Below are 19,957 nucleotides of genomic sequence, written 5' to 3'. Positions count from 1 at the left end.
CCTGGCCCAGCGCTGACCCGACCGGGAGGGCTGCGGGAACCTCAGGCCTGGCTGCACCACCCCGCGCCGCAGGCCGAGCCGCTCGGGGGCGGGTTCTACTCCAGGTGTGCTTTACCACAGAAACAAACAGAAATAAAAATACGCCCTGGACGATGCCTGCAGCAGTCACGCGGGCTCTGCCGTGCTGGACGTGGGACTTCACTGGTACCTTTTTCCCTCGAGACCGTGAAGAAAACCCAGGGTCACTCAGGCCCCAGTCCTCCCATGGCCAGTGAAGCCTGCCCCGCCTGTCCCCCGCCCAGCCAGACTGCACCCTGCGCTCCCGCGGTGGCCAGGGCAACCCTGCCGGCCCGGTCCAGGCGCTGACCTTTCTGGAACCCCTGACAGCCAGTCAGCTCTGCGCTCCTCGGAGCAGGGTAGCGACCACACACGGCACCTGCCCAAGTGTCTGGCGCACGGTAGGTGAATAATAAATAGCAGCAATTGCTTTTTTTCTTTTTTTAAGATTTTTATATTTTATTTACTTGAGATTTGAGAGAGAGCGAGTGAGAACAGGAGAAGGGGGAAGAGGGAGAAGCAGACTCCCGGCTCGATCTCAGCGATGAGGGAGCAGAAGGCTAGCTGATGACAAAGCATAAGAGGACACCCCACAACCTGCCCCCCCTTGCCCCCACTCCTGGGTGGGGTGTGTGACATTCCTCCAGGAAACTTCCAACTATCTCAGTGTTAGTCACGCTTGCTAGAAGGAAAAACAACCTTAGCTCGAAAACAAGCAGGCCTCCAGGGTCCTAAGGGTCTCCTTCAGCAGATGAAAGTCCTTTAGGACACCCTCCCCTCGTCCTTACCTCCTCCATCCCCATAGTATATAATCAGCCATTCCTCACAACCCCAGGGCAGCCTCTCTTTCCGCCCACAGGTCCTATCCTCACGCTTTAATAAAAAATGCTTTCTTGGCCATGGGCTCTGGACCTCACCACCATTCTATCTCACCAGGACTTCGGGATCATGAGGGCCAAAGGCAAGCCGAAGACGGCCACTTAACCGACTGAGCCACCCGGGCGCCCCAGCAGGGATTGCCCTTATTGCCAATGTCCTATCAAACCTCAGGCTCATTCTTTTCACTTCCATATAAATACTTCCCCAACATGAGGAAACTCCAAAGACTTTCATTTTAGGAGGAGCAGGATGGCCAGGTGAGGGGATACAAAGGCAGTTGACTTTCCTGTCAAAGGCCCAGTCAGCACAAGCCACCCTCTGGATCTATTTCAACTGTTCCTTTCCCCCCCCCCCCCCCCCCCCCCCGCCTCCTAGTTTCCTAGCTCACAAACTCCCAGGCTCTGATTCTGGATTTATTTCCTGGATCTCTGACTCCTGACCTGATTGATCTTGGGTTTTACACCATTCTTTTTAATGAAAGCCTTGGGAAACACCCATCCCACCAGCTGCATGAGCATCTACCGTTAACCACAGCCCTCTGGTTCTGGCACTGTGCCCTGGGACACGGCTGAGGGATGAGCCAGTGCATGGGGCCAATCACAGGGACAGGATATGTGGACAGCTAACACGTACTGAGTGCCTTCCATGTGCTAGTCACTGGTCTAAGCAATTCACACTTAGCAATCTGTTAATTAATTTAGTGTCACAACAAACCAGGGGAGTTGCTTAAAACCTGTATCTTCGGGACACCTGGGTGGTTCAGTCATTTAAGCAACCAACTCTTGATTTGGGCTCAGGTCATGATCTCAGGGTTGTAAGATTGACACCCCCCCCCCCATCAGGCTCAGCACTGGGCATGGAGTATGCTTGAGATTCTCTCTCTCCCTCTGCCTGCCCCTGCTGTCACACATGCGTGCACGCTCTTACTTTCTCTCTTTCAAAATAAATAAATAAAATCTTTAAAACAAGTACCTTCATAATTCCGAAAACAATAGCACAGAATCATAAAGGAGTGCTCTGAACAGCTGCTAACCACTACACGACTGAGATGCAATATTAAATTTGAAAGCTACAAAATTAGGCCAAGTGAAATGAAAATGAAGGGTTTCTACTGTGCCCACTCATTTGGAACGGCAAGTAGAAATTTTACATTTAACCGATCTCTGGACAAAACGGTGTTAGAACTCAAAAGAAAAGACAAAAAAGCTACTAGACTCTGTTCTTAAAGATGAACAGGAACTGGTGGCGTAAGTAGCAAGGGATGAATAACAGAATTCTAGAAATTTCAGCACAAACTCCCCAGTCTTGCCAAGAAGAGGAAGCCTAAATAATCGTCACGTAAGTTTCTCAATTTTAATATTTCACTCTAGTAACACCGAGAAAAAACTAAAAATGAGACGTTTAAAATAACAATACTATCACCTTGCCTAGCACGGTGTTCCAAGTCTCCTGACAGACCTGTTGCTTTGCTCTTCACCCCAACCCTGCGGAGGCTAATGCAACACTGCGCTCCGTTTCCCAGAGCAGGAAATGCCAGAGAGGGAGCAGACATAACCTGCCCAGGCGTGGGTCTGCCCAGCCTGAACACCACCCCAGCCCGTGCCAGCACTGCACCCTATCCCGTCGGGCCCCTCTGCCCCCAGCTAAGAGTACTGGAAACCCCGAGTGAGGGCAGAGTCATAGGACCAAAATATTATTTTTAATTCCACAATGAAGTAATATAAATACAATTTTAATTAGGGAAAATAGGCCTGAGGAACCAAAGGTTGCTGAGAGAGTAAACCATCAGGGAAATGAGACTTTCATAAGAGCTTCTGAGGGACCCCTGGGTGGCCTAATGGTTGAGCATCTGCCTTCAGCTCAGGGCGTGATCCTGGGATCCTGGGTTTGAGTCCCACATTGGGCTCCCTGCAGGGAGCCAGCTCCTCCCTCTACCTATGTCTCTCTCTCTCTGAATAAATAAATAAAAATAAAATAAAATAAAATAAAATAAAATAACAAAAGCTTTAGACAACTTTAAAAAATAATCACAATAAGCCTTTGACTAGGTTCCAAATTTAAAGTGTTTTTCATTAAGCTGTTATGGATTTGGAATATTTCCATCTAAACAGACAAGTCTGAGGGTAAAGATAAAAAATGAGAAAGTGATAATAGAGTCCTCTAGGTATTTCTACCAATGCCAATCATATTTAACATGTGTCATGAGTGCTAACAGTGAAGCAAACAACGAAATTTCGAGATTGCAGAAAAACTCCATATAAAAAAAAATTTGTTTTATTTGTTTATTTATTTTAAGTAGGCTCCACACCCAACATGGGGCTTGAGCTCATGACCCTGAGATCAAGAGTCACATGCTCTACCCACTGAACAAGCCAGGCACCCCTCCAGGAAAAATTTTATGCCATTGGAAGAAAACTTTTGAAAAAAAAACTTAAGAAACTGTATAAGTGAACAGACAATGGCAGAAAAACTTCAGAATCAGTAGCACTTTTACTATTACAGGACTGATGCATCACAGACTAAACACTATTGCAGAAAACATCCTAAAGAAACTTTTCTGATTCATTGCTGGCCATCATCAAAGACAATACTGTGTAACCAGAAGAAAACTGAAAAAAAGATTTAAGAAAGAAAAAAAAAAGATTAGGAAACAGGATGACTTCAAAAAAGAAAAAAGAAAACAGGGTGACAAAAATAAGCAAGGACCTAAGTGGCTCAAGCAGATCTGGAAAGGTACCCTTTTCCCACTCCATTTATATGTCTCTTTGCCCTTCTACTCCCCGCCGGGCACCGAGTCCTCCTCCTTCCTCAAAGAAAAGAAAAACCAAGGCCAAGAGTCTCGTTGGGGGTCTCAGACCGACAATTCTACATTAAAATCCTTGAGAGTTCAAAAGGAACCACCACTCAGTGTGAGTTCTGAAGAATGATAAACCTTGATGTCTGCCTTTTCCTTTTTACAAAGAACAGCTGGTTGGCTGGTAAAATCTGAAGGCGATTTCAAAGAGAATCTGTCAGGAGTTCTCTATTCTCCTCTCACACGATTTTAGGGGGAAGCCTCAAAGCGGCAGAGTGTATCATGGGCCTACAGAAAAGGGCACAAACCATTAGCACCCGACATGAGGGACGTTCCAGAGTAAACTCTGGTGGGTCAAGGCATGGAACACCACTGGGGCCTGACAGCCCCAGTAACTACCACCATCTCCCTCCACCATCCCCCAATCCCCTGGCAGGCCGAGGGAGGGCAGGGCACTCAGTCCCCTGGAGCTCACTCCCTCCGGAAAACTATCACATTGGGTCTGCTCCTCAGCCTGACCTTCCAGAAGCTGCCTCGGAGACTTGGTGGGCCTGAATCGCAGCTTTGGTCTCCCCAGTGATGTAAAGCTACCATAATCCCCACCCTTCCATTCGGTTGCTTTTTGCTGGTTAGCCTCTTGACCGGCACAGCTTAGCGGCAAATACCTCAAGAGGAAAGCCACTGCTGGTCTCAGGCTCACCCCCTGGGTCTTCTTTGCTTCTGGGATGTTGGGCCTCCAGTACTGAGAGCCTTTGTAGTCCTTCAACTCTGATCTTTATCTCTCCAGGCCCAAGAGATTGCCTAACTCTCTGCAGGCGTCTCTGCTTCTCAGGCCTCTCAGCTTTTGCTTGTCAAAAACAGAAGAGCCTGTGGACACCAGAAATGGGTAGACCCCAGTAAGGGAGGCACGGTGGTGCGGCATGTCTGCTGCGACCAGGCGCAGTGCTCTGCTCAAAGGAGCTAGTCGCAAAAGGACTGCATGTTGAGTGATTTCACTTACGTAAACTATGCAGAATGGCACATGAGTGGAGACAGGAAGCAGAATAGAGATGGGGAATGAAGACGAACGAGATGGCCAGGAGGTGTGGAGTTTCTTCTGGGGGTTATGAAAATATTCTAGAACTGATTGTGGTGACCGCTACAGAACTCTACTACAGAATGTACTAAAGCTCCTGAACTGTACCCTTTAAACGAGTGAATTGAATGGTATTATGAATGATACCTTAATGAAGCCATTAAAAAAAAAAAAAAGATGGACACTTCAATCAATGCAGAACTTCTAGGGAGCCATTTGACAATAAACACCAAGAACTTTTGGGCGCCTGGGTGGCTCAGTCAGTTGGGCATCTGGCATCAGTTCAGGTCATGATCCCGGGGTCCTGGGATCAAGCCCCAAGTTGAGCTCCAAGCTCAGTGGTAAGTATGTTTCTCCCTTTCCCTCTGCCCCTCCCTCACCCCGCTCATGCATGCACCAGTACTTGGGCATGCTCTCTCATAAATAAATAAAATCTTAAAAAAAAAAGTTTATATGTGTGAATATGTGTAATATTTATATATTATTATATAATTATATTATATATATTTTTATATACACACATATACATATGTATATAAAAACAGCTTGAGAAAGTTCCAGATTCAAGAGGAATTGAGGACATGCTCAAGCCATAGTAACAGAGAGAAAAGTCTCCAACACGATGAGCCTGTAAAAGCCTTCAAGTTAAAGAATTACAATTTCCAAAGTTCATGAACTGGTTTCATCAGAATCACCTAGGGAGCTAGGCCAAAAGACAAATTCCAGAGCCTTATGCTGAGATTTTTTTTTTTTAAGTAAGCGCTACACCCAACGTGGGGCTTGAACTCATGGCCCCAAGACCAAGGATCGCATGCCCTACCGACTGAGCCGGCCAGGAGCTACCCGACCTTAAGAATTTTTATTCAATCAACTGCAGAGGTAGAGGGAAAGGGAGGGCATCTTTGTTTTTAAACATCCCCGGGTGGTGCTCCCTCCCGCAGCGTACGTACTAAAATTGGAAAGATACAGAGAAGATGAGCATGGCCCCTGCACAAGGATGACAGGCAAATTCATGAAGGGTTCCTTATTTTAAATAAACAAACAAACAAACAAACAAACAAATAAATAAATATCTACAGGTGATCCTGATGTCAGCCAGATCTGAGTAACTCTCAGACGAAAAAGGAAAGGAAAATCTATCATGGCAATAACACCTTCTGGAAAATCATTCGAGGAGTAAGTAATATGAGAGACTGAGGCCTCATATAATGATAATGAGGCCAAGACCTGCCTTTAATAAGCAAGGATCCGACTTCTGAATTCTTACTGGGTCTTAGTGATATTAATAGACATTCATACATAAACTTTCAGTGCTCAAAATCATCACCTTAAAAAAAAAAACTTTATTGCTAAACAAAAACTTACCAAGAATCCTGACACCTGATACAACTTACCAGCTTCCCTAATATGTTTGTGGCATTTATGTCAGAATTCTGAAAAGGCTGAAGTGATTGGTAATGTAAGTGGTCTTCTGTAATTTAGGTGCTCTTCCTTGCCAACCCCATTACTCTCCTGAGTATTTGATTTTCCAGCTTCCCTTTGCCACATGCTCACAAGCTAATCTGTTCCATCCACTTATGAGGAATATTTGAAATAAGCACTGTATGTAAATATGGATTTATGAGGAATATCTGAAGACTGAAAGATTGATACAAATGACTCATCCAATAACACTGAGTGCCCCTGTTTTTCAACTACAGATAATGGCTTTATCGCCGCCGCTCCCTTTGTGAACGGTGGCATTGTTTCACAAGACAACTGGCAGGGGTACAAATACTACTGGCCGTGGCCCTGGCACACCTGGACACAGAAAGCTATCTGGCCCAAATATCTCAGGCTCTTTTGTTGAATTAGCAATTGCAGTAACGAAGTAGGGGACTGGCAGGTGGGTGTTCTGGAGGCCTGAAAAGCCTTTCTTACAGATGGTTCTGGGTGGTAACAATGACTCAACAATCACAATACCAAGTAGTTAGGATAAAATACTTGGTGATGTAAAGAGGTATAATCTTAAATACTAAGCTATTTCTTTAAATTCGAGGGCTTTAATGATTTAACTGGAAAAAAAAGAGAATATTAAAATTGATTACAGGAAATTATTGTAGAACCCAATTTTCCTTATTTAACACTACATGTTTAGTGCAAGAGACAACAGTGTAACTACCTGTTCAAGCTACCTCAATTCCTGAAACACTATGCAGCCTTTTGTTCAAATAGGCTGAGCCACTGTGCTGACCCAGGATTAAGAAGCAAATTGATACTAGTTTGAAGTAATTCCTTTTATATCTAATTCACTTCTGCACACCACCAGCCCCCAGCAGGTTAATGAGGGTCTCACCTGCTGTTTACTATCAAGTTCTCATTCCTCAACCTCAGTCCTTTGTTTGCAAATTTAAATATTTTGCAACACAGAATGGTCAAAGACAAGCATTTGATGAACGAGATGGTGAGCCCAGACAGATGACATAGGGAGGCAGTTAATTGCCTTCAATAAAAACCCTATCTTGCCGGCACATAATTAAGACTTATACTCTATTCAACCTTCTTCAAATTTCAACCTTCTCCATCTTAATAAAACTAACTATAAGAGGCTACCATCCAGAATTGTCTTCTACAAGCCAGGACATTTCTTAAGTACAGAGCAGTGTAAAAATATTGAATGTGAAGGCAAATAAAAAGTTACTTATCTTGACAAGTGAAATAACATCACCTGTCTTAGCTAAGTCACAGGCTCACCGTTAAGATATAGAGTGGGATGTTTGTTACAATAGAGTACAGTAGCATAGAGTGTATTACAAATGTTAATAACTAAGTTATGATCACCACAGGCTAAGCATTAGATCATGTAGATATCTTACCCAGAAAAGTCTTAACTTCCAATCAAAAGCTACTTAATATTAAAAACAAAAACAAAAGGTACTTAATACATTTCCATTATTAAACCATTCATTTGGGAATAAGTATCTCTTAACTATAAGCCAGCGTTCTCTCAACTGACACATGACGTATTTCACTAGAAAAAATATATATATTTCAAATTAAAATGGACAAAAAAAAAAAAACAAATTAAAATGGACAGAATTTTAAAACTCTGTGATTAGCATTTTCCTCCACGAAGAGACAAGGTCGTGGCATCCCACTGCTGTTTAGAAATCTCAGCCATATCTACTCTGCAAACACATTTCATTCAGATGCAGACTCTAACATGTTGGATTCATTTGCAAATCCAGTGAAGTGGTTAACGGAGACCACAAAATTAGAATCCCCTAATGGATGCAGTTTTTTTTATTTTAAAACTCAGCATAATCATAGTCCATCTTAATGAAAATGTATACTGTGGAAATAATATTACTTAAGTAAACACCAGTGGAATAGTAATGATTGTAGCTATTTGCCATTTACTCAGCATCTATCACATGCCAGGCATTGTGAGATGGCTTTTAAATACTCAATTTCAGTCTCCACAACAACCAAAAATGTGTACCTGTCTAAGGTCATAGGGCTCCATAAGTAGGATTTGAACCCAGACGCCTTTGACTACAGAGTTTGGTCATTTCCCTCTCTGCTGCACAGCTTCCTCCTACGCAAAACTGCCAGAACTCAAGCCTGGCTGGGATCTGCTTCTGTCCCCTTGGCCTCCCACCAGATGATGCAATCACTAGGCTGGGCTTGATCTCAAAGGAACCCAGGGAGGTTATAATTTACCAAACCCACAGGGAGTTTTAAATGTGCAAATTAGTCCATAAACCAGATTAGTTGAGGTAACTACAAAGCTATAGTGAAGAGTACCCATTATAAAAATCAAATAATAATATTTATTAAATGCCTAGTCTGTGCCCAGCATTGTTTTAGGAACTGAAGAACAGACTGGATGAAAGATTTTTGTATTAAAATTTTCAGCAGAGGGATCCCTGGGTGGCGCAGCGGTTTAGCGCCTGCCTTTGGCCCGGGGCACGATCCTGGAGACCCGGGATCGAATCCCACGTCAGGCTCCCGGTGCATGGAGCCTGCTTCTCCCTCTGCCTGTGTCTCTGCCTCTCTCTCTCTCTGTGTGACTATCATAAATAAATAAAAAATTAAAAAAAAAATTTTCAGCAGAGGGAAGATATAAATAACATTAATTCACTGTTGTACCAAGACAAAAGCTACCTTTGTGCACAGAAGAGAACATAGTAGCCCTCAAATATTAACTGAGTCAACTCATATCAGGAAAATTAATTACTCCAAATACGTTTTCTGATTATCTCATATATATGCATTTCTCTAGCCGGGGAACTGCTGGGTTTTAGAGTCCACATATCTTTGACTTTCTAGATAATTCCAAACTGCTTTCCAAAGTAGTCATACCACTTTATACTCCTATCAGCCAGGTAGGAATGTTCCTATTGCTCAACAGCTTCAGGATTCGGTATTGCTAACTGTGATTTACGTATATGGTTATATGGCACTGTGGTTGTAATTTGCATTTCCTTGATTATTAACAAGGTTGAACAGCTTCTTGTGCATTTATTAGACATCTGGATAGCTCCTTTTCTGAAATGCCTGCTCAACACTTCTGCCCATTATCTAATTAGTGCAGGTAACATCTTATTTAAGATTCGATATTCAAGATCTATACTGAGGTCATGAATACTTTCTCCAATATTAACTTCTAAAAGCTTTATTGTTTTGCCTTTCATCTGCCATGCTTCCTGGGTCATAAGTTTTTGAATACATATGAATCTGTTTCTGGACACCTCATGGTATCCTATTGATCAATTAGTCTATCCTGGTGCCAATACCACATTGTCCTAATTATTACAGCTCTTCTTGAGCTCGAATAAAGATGTTTTCCAATTTGTTTCTACTTTTTCAAGAGTAGCTGGCCTTTTCTTGGGCATTTACTGATAATTTTAGTATCAGCTTGCCTTTTTATTAATTTGTTGGGATTACATTAAATCTCTAAGTCTGTTTCCAAAGAATTGCCACTTTGCAGTATCAAATCTTCTGATCCTTGAACCAATGTATCTTCTTCATTTATTTATGTTTCACTTAAAGTCATTCAATAAAGTCTTCAAATTATTTTTTGTAAAGGTCTTTTACACATTTTTTTGTTAGACTTAAAATATATCTCCAAGAGTTCTTTTCAAAGATTTTTTTTCAAAGATTTTTTTTAAACAATCTCTACACTCAATGTGAGACTCGAACCCACAACCCCAAGATTGAGTCACATACCCTAGAGACTGAGCTAGCCAGGTGTCCCATATCTACTATAATTTATAACTGGTGAAAAACCACAGATCTGAAAAAACATACGATTTTTTTTTTAATTTTTATTTATTTATGATAGTCACAGAGAGAGAGAGAGGCAGAGACACAGGCAGAGGGAGAAGCAGGCTCCATGCACCGGGAGCCTGATGTGGGATTCGATCCCGGGTCTCCAGGATCGCGCCCTGGGCCAAAGGCAGGCGCCAAACCGCTGCGCCACCCAGGGATCCCAAAAAACATAGGATTTTTAATTTTTTTTAAGTAATCTCTACACATGAGGCTCAAACCCACAATCTTGAGATCAAGTCATATGCTCCATTGACTGAGCCAACCAGGGACCCCAAAAAGATATATTTTTTAATGATGTATAAAAAGATACCATTTTTAAGATTTTATTTATTTATTTATTTATTTGAGAGAGAGCGAGCGTGTATGAGCACAAGGAAAGGAGCAGAGGGAGAGGGAGAGAGAATATCAAACACATACCTCATTGAGTGCAGACCCCAATGCAGGGCTGTCTCACAACCCTTAGATCATGACCGGAGCCGAAACCAGGAGTCAGGACACTTTACTGACTGAGCTACCATGCACCCCAAAATATATCGGGTTTTTTTTTTTTGATGAGACACCTAGATTTTGGGATAACTCATATATAATTCATAAATAAGCATGAATATAAATGCTCTTAAAAATTTTTAATGAAATGAAGTTCATCAAAGTGTAATTTCTGTTGCATATAATTTATTCTGTTTTTTTTTGTTTTTTGTTTTTTGTTTTTCAGTTAATCTCTACCCCCAACATGGGGCTCATACCCACAACCCCAAGATCAAAAGTCACATGTCCCACTGATTGAGCCAGCCAGGCTCTCCATAATTTGGAGGCTGGGAGGGGCTGTTGTTTTTTAAGAGTTTGTTTATTCGAGAGAGACAGAGAGACAGAGTGTGAACAGAGAGGGGCAGAGGGGAAAGGAGAGGGCGAAAGAATTTGAAGCAAACTCAGTGATGAGCACAGAGCCCAAAGGGGGCTAGATCCCACCACCCGGAGATCATGACCTGAACTAAAACCAAGAGTTGGATGCTAAATGACTGAACCACCCAGGTGCCTCCCTATAATTTAGTTTTAATTCTAGAATTAACATTTCATGGTTATATCATATCTCACTTCAACAGGTTTCATGTACTCAACAAAACTTACATGTCACATAAACAAGTGTCCTCAATACCAATTGGTTGTATGTTGGTCCTTATATTTATCAATGTATGAAGTACTTAATTAAAATCCAGGATAATTTCATTAATCAACTTCAAGAGAGATGCATAAATGACTGAAATCTAATTAATATACACACGATTGTCAGGGCACCTGGATGGTTCAGTCAGTTAAGCATCTGCCTTTTGCTCAGGTCATGGTGTCTGGGTCCTGGAATCAAGTCCCACATGGGGCTTTCTGCTCAGCGGGGAGTCTGCTTCTCTCTCTCCCTCTCCCTCTCCCTCTCCCCCCTCTCCACTGTGTGTTCTCTCTCTCCCTCTCTCTATCTCTCTCAATAAATAAATAAATAAATAAATAAATAAATAAACAAACAATCTTAAGGGAAAAAATAGGGATGTCTGGATGGCTCAGCTCAGTCAGTTAGGCATTGGCCTCCAGCTCAGGTCATGATCCCGGGGTCCTGGGATGGAGACCCCATGTCCGGCTCCCTGCTCTGTTGAGAACCCTCTCCCTCTGCCTGCCGCTCCCTCGCTTGTGCTTTCTTGCTCTCTCTACCTCTGTGTCAAACAAATAAATAAAATATTAAAAAAGAAAAAAAATATAAAAACCATTGCCTAGGATTGAGAATGCACACACTTTGCTCCTAGCCTTCCCTCCCACCACTCTTACATCATTCACTAAAATTGTCTTCTTTTTTCATCTGTAGTTACAATACTTTTCTGTTAATGTTGCACATTAAGGATGAAATGGAAACAGATGCCTTAGAAAACACACTAAAAAGTCTAGTCAAATGCAAAGCAACAATTAGCCAAAGGTGTTATAGCTATTCCGCTCTCAGAAGGACATAATAAGGCTGCCTATAATCATGGTTTGTAATTAGCCTGAAAATAACCCCCAACAGACTGGCCTCAAAATCTTCAAACAATGCTAAGAAAATGGGAGAGATTTGCGCACAAAACACAAAAATTTTGAAGAAAAGGAAAGAAGACTTCAGAAATCACCTTGAATATCTTGATTACCTTCACTCCTTTCTTCCTCCAAACATTATAGAATCCAGCAAGTAAAAGGCTTTCTTGCACTACATGAGGGGGTTAAAAAGTATCTATCACTTCTAGGAATTTATAACATATTTGGGAACCAAGAAATAAGCCCAGATAACTGCTACATGATACAAATGGAGCAATCGGTCAATGTCACTATTATTACAAAACAGTACAGAAATCCTGTTTTGTAGGACATCCAGAGACAAAGGGGATCACTTTCAAGTAAGACGGTCAATGGGGCCTCAATGAAGAATGTGTGCTTTCAACTTGCTCTAGTACAGGGTTTGCCAAACTACAGCGCTAGGGTGGCTCAGCACCTGTTTTTGGATATAGCCTGCGAGCTATTTTACATTTTCAAATAGTTGAAAAGACTCCAAAAAAAGAGTATTTCGTAACACATGAAAGTTACAGTACATCACGTTTTGGAGTCCATAAATAAAGTTTAACTGGAACACAGCCATGCTTTCACATGACAGGGGAGAAGGAGTGCTTGTAACAGGGACCATATGGTCCACAAAACCACAAATATTTACTCCCTGGTTCTTTACAAAAAAAAAAAAAAGTTTACCAACCAACTGCTCAAAAAAGGTGGATGGAATTTTGGTGGACAGAACTGGAGAAGGGGGCGGGGAGGGATGACACAAACAATCCGTGTGAGAAAGTAAGGTGTGAAAGCACGAAGGAAAACTCCAGAATACTGAAGGAACAGTGGGAAGATTTGTTTGGCTGAAGCAGAAGGTTCAAAATCGGTAGGTACTGAGCCAGCAATCAGTATGTGCTTTGAGGTTTTTTTGGTTGTTGTTTTTTAAGATTTTATTTATTCATGTGAGACACACAGAGAGAGGCAGAGACACAGGCAGAGGGAGAAGCAGGCTCCCTGTGGGGAGCCCAAAGCGGGACTCAATCCCAGGACTCTGGGGTCACAACCTGAGCCAAAGCCGGATGCTCAACCACTGAGCCACCCAGGGGCCCCCATATGTGCTTTGTTACTGAGCCATTTGTATTATTGTAGTGACTGATAACAAGCGTTCTCATACCAAGAGTATGAGATTGGTACTATTATTATCCTCATTAAGAATTAAGAACTAGTTGAATGAGGGACGCCTGGATGGCACAGTTCATTAAACAACCGGCTCATAGTTTCGGCTCAGGTTGTGATCTCAGGGTGGTGAGATGGAGCCACGCACGGGGCTCTGTGCTCAGTGTCAACACAGTATGGAGTCTGCTTGAGACTCTCTCCCTCTCCCTCTGCCCCCACCCACCAAGCTGTCTCTCTCTCTCTAAAATATAAATAAACAAATCTTAAAAAAAAATGTTAAAGGATTTGATAAAGAAACTAAGCTTAGAGATTTTATGTAATAGGCCCAAGATGAGTCAACTGAATCTAGTCTATGAATCTAGGTTCTTTTGTTCGCAGAGCCCACGCTGTTCAATGCCACAAGGTCAAACTAGGTACTACCCATACGGAGTAGTAAAAGGAAATACTTCCACCAAAGTAAGTTAGGGCAAAACTCTCAATGTTTTCTTTTTAAAAGTTTCTCTTTTCTAAAGATTTTATTTATTTATTCATGAAAGACACACAGACAGAGGCAGAGACACAGGCAGAGGGAGAAACAGGCTCCCTGCGTGGAGCCCAATCAGGACACTATCCCAGGACCCCGGGACCACGACCTGAGCCGAAGGCAGATGCTCAACCACTGAGCCACCCAGGTGTCCCTCAACGTTTTCAAATACGGGTATTAAAAGAATATGATTTCATCTGTAAGCTGACTCTCTTTTGTTTATTTTTTTTAATGTTTATTTATTTATGATAGTCACAGAGAGAGAAAGAGAGAGAGGCAGAGACACAGGCAGAGGGAGAAGCAGGCTCCATGCACCGGAAGCCCGACGTGGGATTCAATCCCGGGTCTCCAGGATCGCGCCCTGGGCCAAAGGCAGGCCCAAACCCCTGTGCCACCCAGGGATCCCTGACTCTCTTTTGTTTAAAAGGACAGTTGTCCCATGAGCTGGTCCAAAACGTTCCATACTTGGAATCAAACTATTGTGGCCATTTCCTAAATCATAGAGGAGAAAAAAAAATCTGTGAGCCTGATTTTCTCAATTTCAACATTCTCCCAGAAGTATTTCCTAAATCTCTGAAAAAATGACACATTATAAAAATCAATAAGTAGCAGACCAAGTTTGGGAAAATTCAGCTGATTATGCTTAGCTCTACTTTTTTTTTTTAATGGATTGTGTGCTCAACAGATTTTCATTTTATTATTTTAGGTTTGAATGATTAATTGAGCATATTAATTCAATAACAGTTAACTCAATTATCTGGAAGTGGTTTTAAGGTTTTCTTCAGAAGAATAATGCTTCTGTGAGAGCTATCATAAGCACTAAGAAAAAAATCAGGCCCACCTACATATTAGCAGTATCTATTCGATGAAACTATAGAAACAAAGACAATACATTGTATGACAGTTTACCACTACTTGGAAACACCTCACCCCTACTGAACTAAGCCTAGAACAGCACAGTTCAACAGAAATATGCAAGCCACACGGGCAAGCCACATATGTAATTTTATTTCATTTTTTTAAGATTTTATTTATTTATTCATGAGAGACACAGAGAGAGAGAAGCAGAGACAGAGGCAGAGGGAGAGGCAGGCTCCATGCAGGGAGCCCAATGCAGGACTTGATCCTGGGACCCTGGGACCATGCCCTGGGCCAAAGGCAGGTGCTCAACCACTGAGCCACCCAGGGATCCCTCACATATGTAATTTTAAATCTTGTAGTGGCCACATTCTTTAAAAATTTAAAACAGGTGAAATTAATTGCAATAATATCTTTATTTAACATAGTATATGCAACATATTATCATCTCAACATACAACCAATATTTTAAGAGCATCAGCTCAACAGGCTCAGCAGAAGAGCATGGGACTGTTGATCTCAGGGTCCTGAGCTCGGGCCCCACATCGGCTACAGATATTACTTAAAAATAAGTCAATAAACTTTCTAGTTACCAATTGAACCTTTTTTTTTTCATACTGAATCTCAAAATCTGGCATAAAAGTATTTCACACTTACAGCATTAGCCAAGTTTCAAGCCCTCCACAGCCACATGTGGCCACTGGCTACCATATGGGGCAGCAGAGATCTAAGGGACAGCCCTGGTAAGGATCACAAAGGAAAGAGGCTGTGGATTACAGCCAGAGTCAGACCTAGAAAAGTGAAAGATATAGGTCAAGAAAGGGAGCATGTGGCTCCGATATTCTAATGTTGAAATAAGAGTCCAACTAGGAAATGAGTAACAAGCAACAATGGATCATTTTTGCAGATAATGACCTTCCAGCAATCTATCTGGGGTTCTTGAAGTCTTGCATAGTATTGATTCCATAATGTTTGCTTCCTACACATTGTGACACGTTTTGCTATACTTATGATTTGGGATTATCCATAATCTCCCCCCTCCCTCTCCATTTTCTCACCATCACCCCACCACCACCAAGTAATTCTCTATTTCAAAGTTTTCAAAACAAAACAAAACCCACTTCCAGGTGCCTTCCACAAGCTGAACAAATTTAGAATCTATACAGCTGTGTATAAACCACTGAAGGATCTGAGAAAGGGAATGGCAATAATGTTTCAGCGCTAATAGTGAAGTATCAATGTCGCAGAAGGAGCTATAGGAAATAGGCACCAGTTCAGAATGTTCCACATAAATCTTGAAATAGGGTTGCAGCCTTGAGAACAAAAAGAGGACAGGGAGCAGATTTAGCAGTGATTGAAGTAAATCATGTAAACAGGATAATGTCAGAAGAGGGAGAAGAAGGCTGCAAGGTGGGGGGAAGGACCAAAATAATGAAGTCAGCAGCTCCCCTCTCACCTTCCTCCCCCTACGCGGTAGCCATGGAGAATTCCAGAGGGACCACTCTTCCTGGCTCTTTCTAGACAGCACACCAAATTCTCATTTGCTAATATATTAAAGCACCGATGATAAATTTTAAAAATAATAAATTCTGCTTGTAAAAAACATACAAATTGCTGGAAGGGGGTGTGTCTACGCTCTTTGGGAAAGAGATAGGATAGGGGGAGATTGTGTATTTTAGGCTGTAATAGGTCAAAGTACATCAGCATTCAATTTTAAAACCAACTCTGACTAAACAATTCAAACACTGCAATGACAAGATGTTTAATAGTTCATTTCTACCGAATGAAAGAATGAACTTATGTTTACTCATGCTTGAAATGTAAAATTAAGGAAACCATAACTATAGCTCAGTATTTCTCAACTCTCATCGAATTCTACTTGTTACCAGAAACCTAACCCATTGGGACATGTTTTTAAAAGGTAAAAGGAATCAAATGTTGTAAATTCTTTACATTCAGAAGAGTTCAGGGTGGCCCCTTCAAGTATTAGGGAAAGTCTTGAAAGTAGCAAATCGCCAGTGAAGTCATTAGGTTACTGATCTAAGTTTAAAAAAAAAAAAAAAAAAAAAAAAAACTAGATACAAAAAAACACAAATCATGATGCCAAGTCGGTAGAAATGTTTCAAACACACACACAAAGATGGGAACCACACTGAAATATCAGGAGGGATTATCTCTAGTCATTTTACTTTAAGTAGTTTTTATTTCAGACTGTGTCTCTATTTTCTGTGGTTTCTGCAATGATCATGTATCGTCGTGAAAACCAGGAAGAAATAATGAATTTAGACAAAGTGGAAACTGAGGCAGTACCAACCAATTTAGGATCATATTGGACTGACAGGCTATACCTTGCATCACCATAATCTAAGTAAAAAGCATTTGGGGCCCTTGAAGATGTGAACTTTGCCATCTCTCTCATACAGACTTGATTACATTCACATGTACAGCATAGGATGCACACATTAATCCTTGGGCTGCAAAACATTAGGAAACTAAAAATCACTCATTTAGGAAAAGAGAGCAGGTTGCAAAACAAAGAGGGGAGCCCAGAGTGGATGAACAAGGAATAAACCAAGAGTCACAAGGTGGGAAAAACGTCTTGGTCCAAATTTTTATTTTATTTTTTTAAAGATTTATTTATTCATGAGAGAGAGAGAGAGAGAGAGAGAGGGGCAGAGACACAGGCAGAGGGAGAAGCAGGCTCCGTGCAGGGAGCGCGATGCTGGACTAGATCCGGGGTCTCCAGGATCACGCCTTGAGCCGGAGGTAGATGCTAAACTGTGGAGCCACCCAGCAATCCCCCCCCCGCCCAAACCGGTCCAAAATTTTAAAATGTAGCGCTACTACTCAATTGTTCACTGCGACACGAGTCGTTAAAAAAAAAGTAAAGCTATAAGTTGTGTCTAAATACACCAGATTGGGGCAGCCCGGGTGGCCCAGAAGTTTCGCGCTGCCTTTGGTCCAGGGCGTGATCGTGGAGCCCCGGGATCGAGTCCCACGTCGGGCTCCCTGCGCGGAGCCTGCGCATCCCTCTCTCTCTGGGTCTCCCATGAGTATATAAATAAGATCTTTATGAAAGTCAATACAGCGGATGGAGTCAAGGGTGCTTTACAAGCGGGCTCTGCCCCAGGCGGGCCGTGTCCTCCGGGCGGGGCGGGGCGCGGGGGGGCGGCGCGGGGCGGCGCGGGGCGCGCGCGGGCTGGAGGGCGCAGGGGCACCTCGCGGGGCCGGTGGGGCGTCCCGGGCGGCTCTGCAGGGTCCGGCGACGGCGAGGGCCGCGGAGGCCGAGAGCTCCGGCGCGCAGGGCTTCCTCGTGGCGGCCCGGCCCTCCGCGGCGCTCCCCGGGCTCGCGCGCACACCCCGCCTGCGCGCGCCGAGGCCCGGCGGGGACGTCGCTACCACCGCAGGCGGGCGGCCCGCGGGGACCCGCCGTCCTTGCGCCCCGCCCGGCCCCGCGACGCCGGGCTGCACGGCGGGGGCGGGGGCCGGGGGCCGGGGGCCGGGGGCCGGGGGGCCGGGGCCGGAGCACCCCGCGCCCCCGCCCGCGCCCCCGCCCGCGCCCCGCCGGCCCAGCCCCGCGCCCGCCCAACCGCCGCCGCAGGAGCGCGCGGGGCGCCCAACCGCCGCCCCGGCCCAACCACCGGGGCAGGGGAGCAGAGGCGCGCGGCCGGGGGGCGAGCGGGCCCGCGGGGGTCGCGGCGGAGGCGGCGCGGGCGCGGGCGCGGCCCGGCCCGGAGGCGCGGCGGCCGCCCGGAAGGCAGCGCCGGGAGCGGCTCCGGAGGGCGCTCTGCCCCTGTCCCCTCGGAAGGCGCGGATGGTTTGACCCCCCACCCCGAGCGAGGTGCCGCGTCCCAGCCCCGGCTGGACTGTACCATCGGGCGGCGCCGCCGGGATTGCTCCCCCCACCACCACCGCCAGGTCCCCCCCCACCCGGGTCCGCGGTCGGTTGGCCCCGGCCGGGCGCTGAGACGCGGAAAGAGCTTGGCGCCATTTTGGGTGGGACTAAGCAAAGACGAAACACCCTCCCAGTCGATGGGGTACTCCGGCCGCCGGCTTATCCGGTTCCCTTAATCCTTTAGGTACTTACACGGCGTTGGGTGAGGGGAGCTGGAAGATCAGCGGGTCCCCGGTCCTCTCTCCCTAGGGGTGATGGAAATCAAACCCCCCCCGCCACCTCCAGGTGGTTCTTCCCGCCGCAGAGTGGGAGCAGCATAAAAGGCGGGGCCTTATTAGCATAATCTGCCCGGCAACCTGATCTCGCCGTGACGGGATTGGCGGGCCTCTGTAAACCCCATGCCCTGCCTAGAGACGAGCAACGCCGGGGCGAACTGACAGGCCCAGATTTAAGACTCATGACGAAGATCCTGAGACGCTTATTCAGGCGGCAGAGAAAGCCAGAAGGAGATGCACGCGACGGCCCAATGGCTGACGGCCTCTTTATTTCGTGCTCTGCTGTTGCTTTAAAGCCCAATCAAAGAGCGGGTCTCAGGCGGCGCTCGCCTGCGTTTGTGCGCTAAGCCAATCAGGGAAGCCGACTCTGCGGATTCGGGGTCAGGCCGGGCCTCGGGGTCCCGCGGCTGCCCAGGTGGCCCGGGTGCCGCGGCTGCGGTGCGGGTCGGGGTCCGGGCCCCCCTCCCACCGCCACCGCGGCGGAGACGCCGGGATCCCGAGGCGGGGGGTGGGGGCGGGCTGGGCTCGGCGCCCCCCGCGCGCGTGCACCTGACGCCCACCTGCCGGCGGAGGCTCCTCGGCGGGTCTGCACGCGCCGCGCTGGGCCCCGGGCCGCGGGCCTCCGGGGGTGCAGGGCCGGCCGGGGCCAGGGCTGCCCCGGGGCGCACGGGGCCTCCAGCTCGGCGACCGCGTCGGCGCCCCGGCCCTGCCCACCCCTGCGGCGCCGCACCGCATCGCTCCTCTAGCCCTTCCCGTTAGGAAGGTGGGGGTGCTGTTCAGGACACGAAGCATGATTCAACACCGATGCAGCAGTGACTCCATCGCTCATCTCTTAACCTCGGGCTTCCGCGTCCCGCTCTCGCTCCAAGTCGCCTTCCCAAAGGGCAGCCGAGCGCGCACAAGTGAGCCCAAGCTCCGGAGCGGGACGCCCAGCCCTAGGGAGCCGCCCCCGACGGGAGGAGCAGCCGGATCCGGAGGAGCCTTGGAACCTTCGGACCTCCAGGGAGCGATCTTCCCAGCCCCCTGGCAGCTGCTTTGCTACTTTGTTTTAAAGATTAAGTGAGCT

General features: G+C 45.6%; 1 protein-coding gene and 1 non-coding gene across 9 annotated transcripts in view; one reads left to right on the top strand and one right to left on the bottom strand.

Moving 5' to 3' along the window:
* PRDM10 (PR/SET domain 10) overlaps positions 1–19,322 on the bottom strand; it is a 96,707-nt gene extending 77,385 nt beyond the window's left edge. For 3 of the 8 annotated variants that reach the window (XM_038535637.1, XM_038535640.1, XM_038535641.1), the window contains exon 1: positions 18,809–19,322. The gene's annotated coding sequence lies outside the window, so the exon portion shown is untranslated. The remainder of the gene's footprint in view (positions 1–18,808) is intronic. The other 5 variants (XM_038535635.1, XM_038535642.1, XM_038535638.1 and 2 more) reach the window with 2 other exon arrangements.
* On the top strand, positions 5,731–5,837 carry LOC119872100. The gene has a single exon (XR_005360284.1). It is a non-coding gene; the product is annotated as a U6 spliceosomal RNA (small nuclear RNA).
* Positions 19,323–19,957: the final 635 nt, after the last annotated feature.

The sequence above is a fragment of the Canis lupus genome, chromosome 5 (genome assembly GCF_011100685.1).
Source record: "Canis lupus familiaris isolate Mischka breed German Shepherd chromosome 5, alternate assembly UU_Cfam_GSD_1.0, whole genome shotgun sequence".
NCBI lineage: Eukaryota > Metazoa > Chordata > Mammalia > Carnivora > Canidae > Canis > Canis lupus.
Note: the sequence above shows the minus strand (reverse complement) of the source record. Positions and strands in the feature narration are given on the sequence as shown.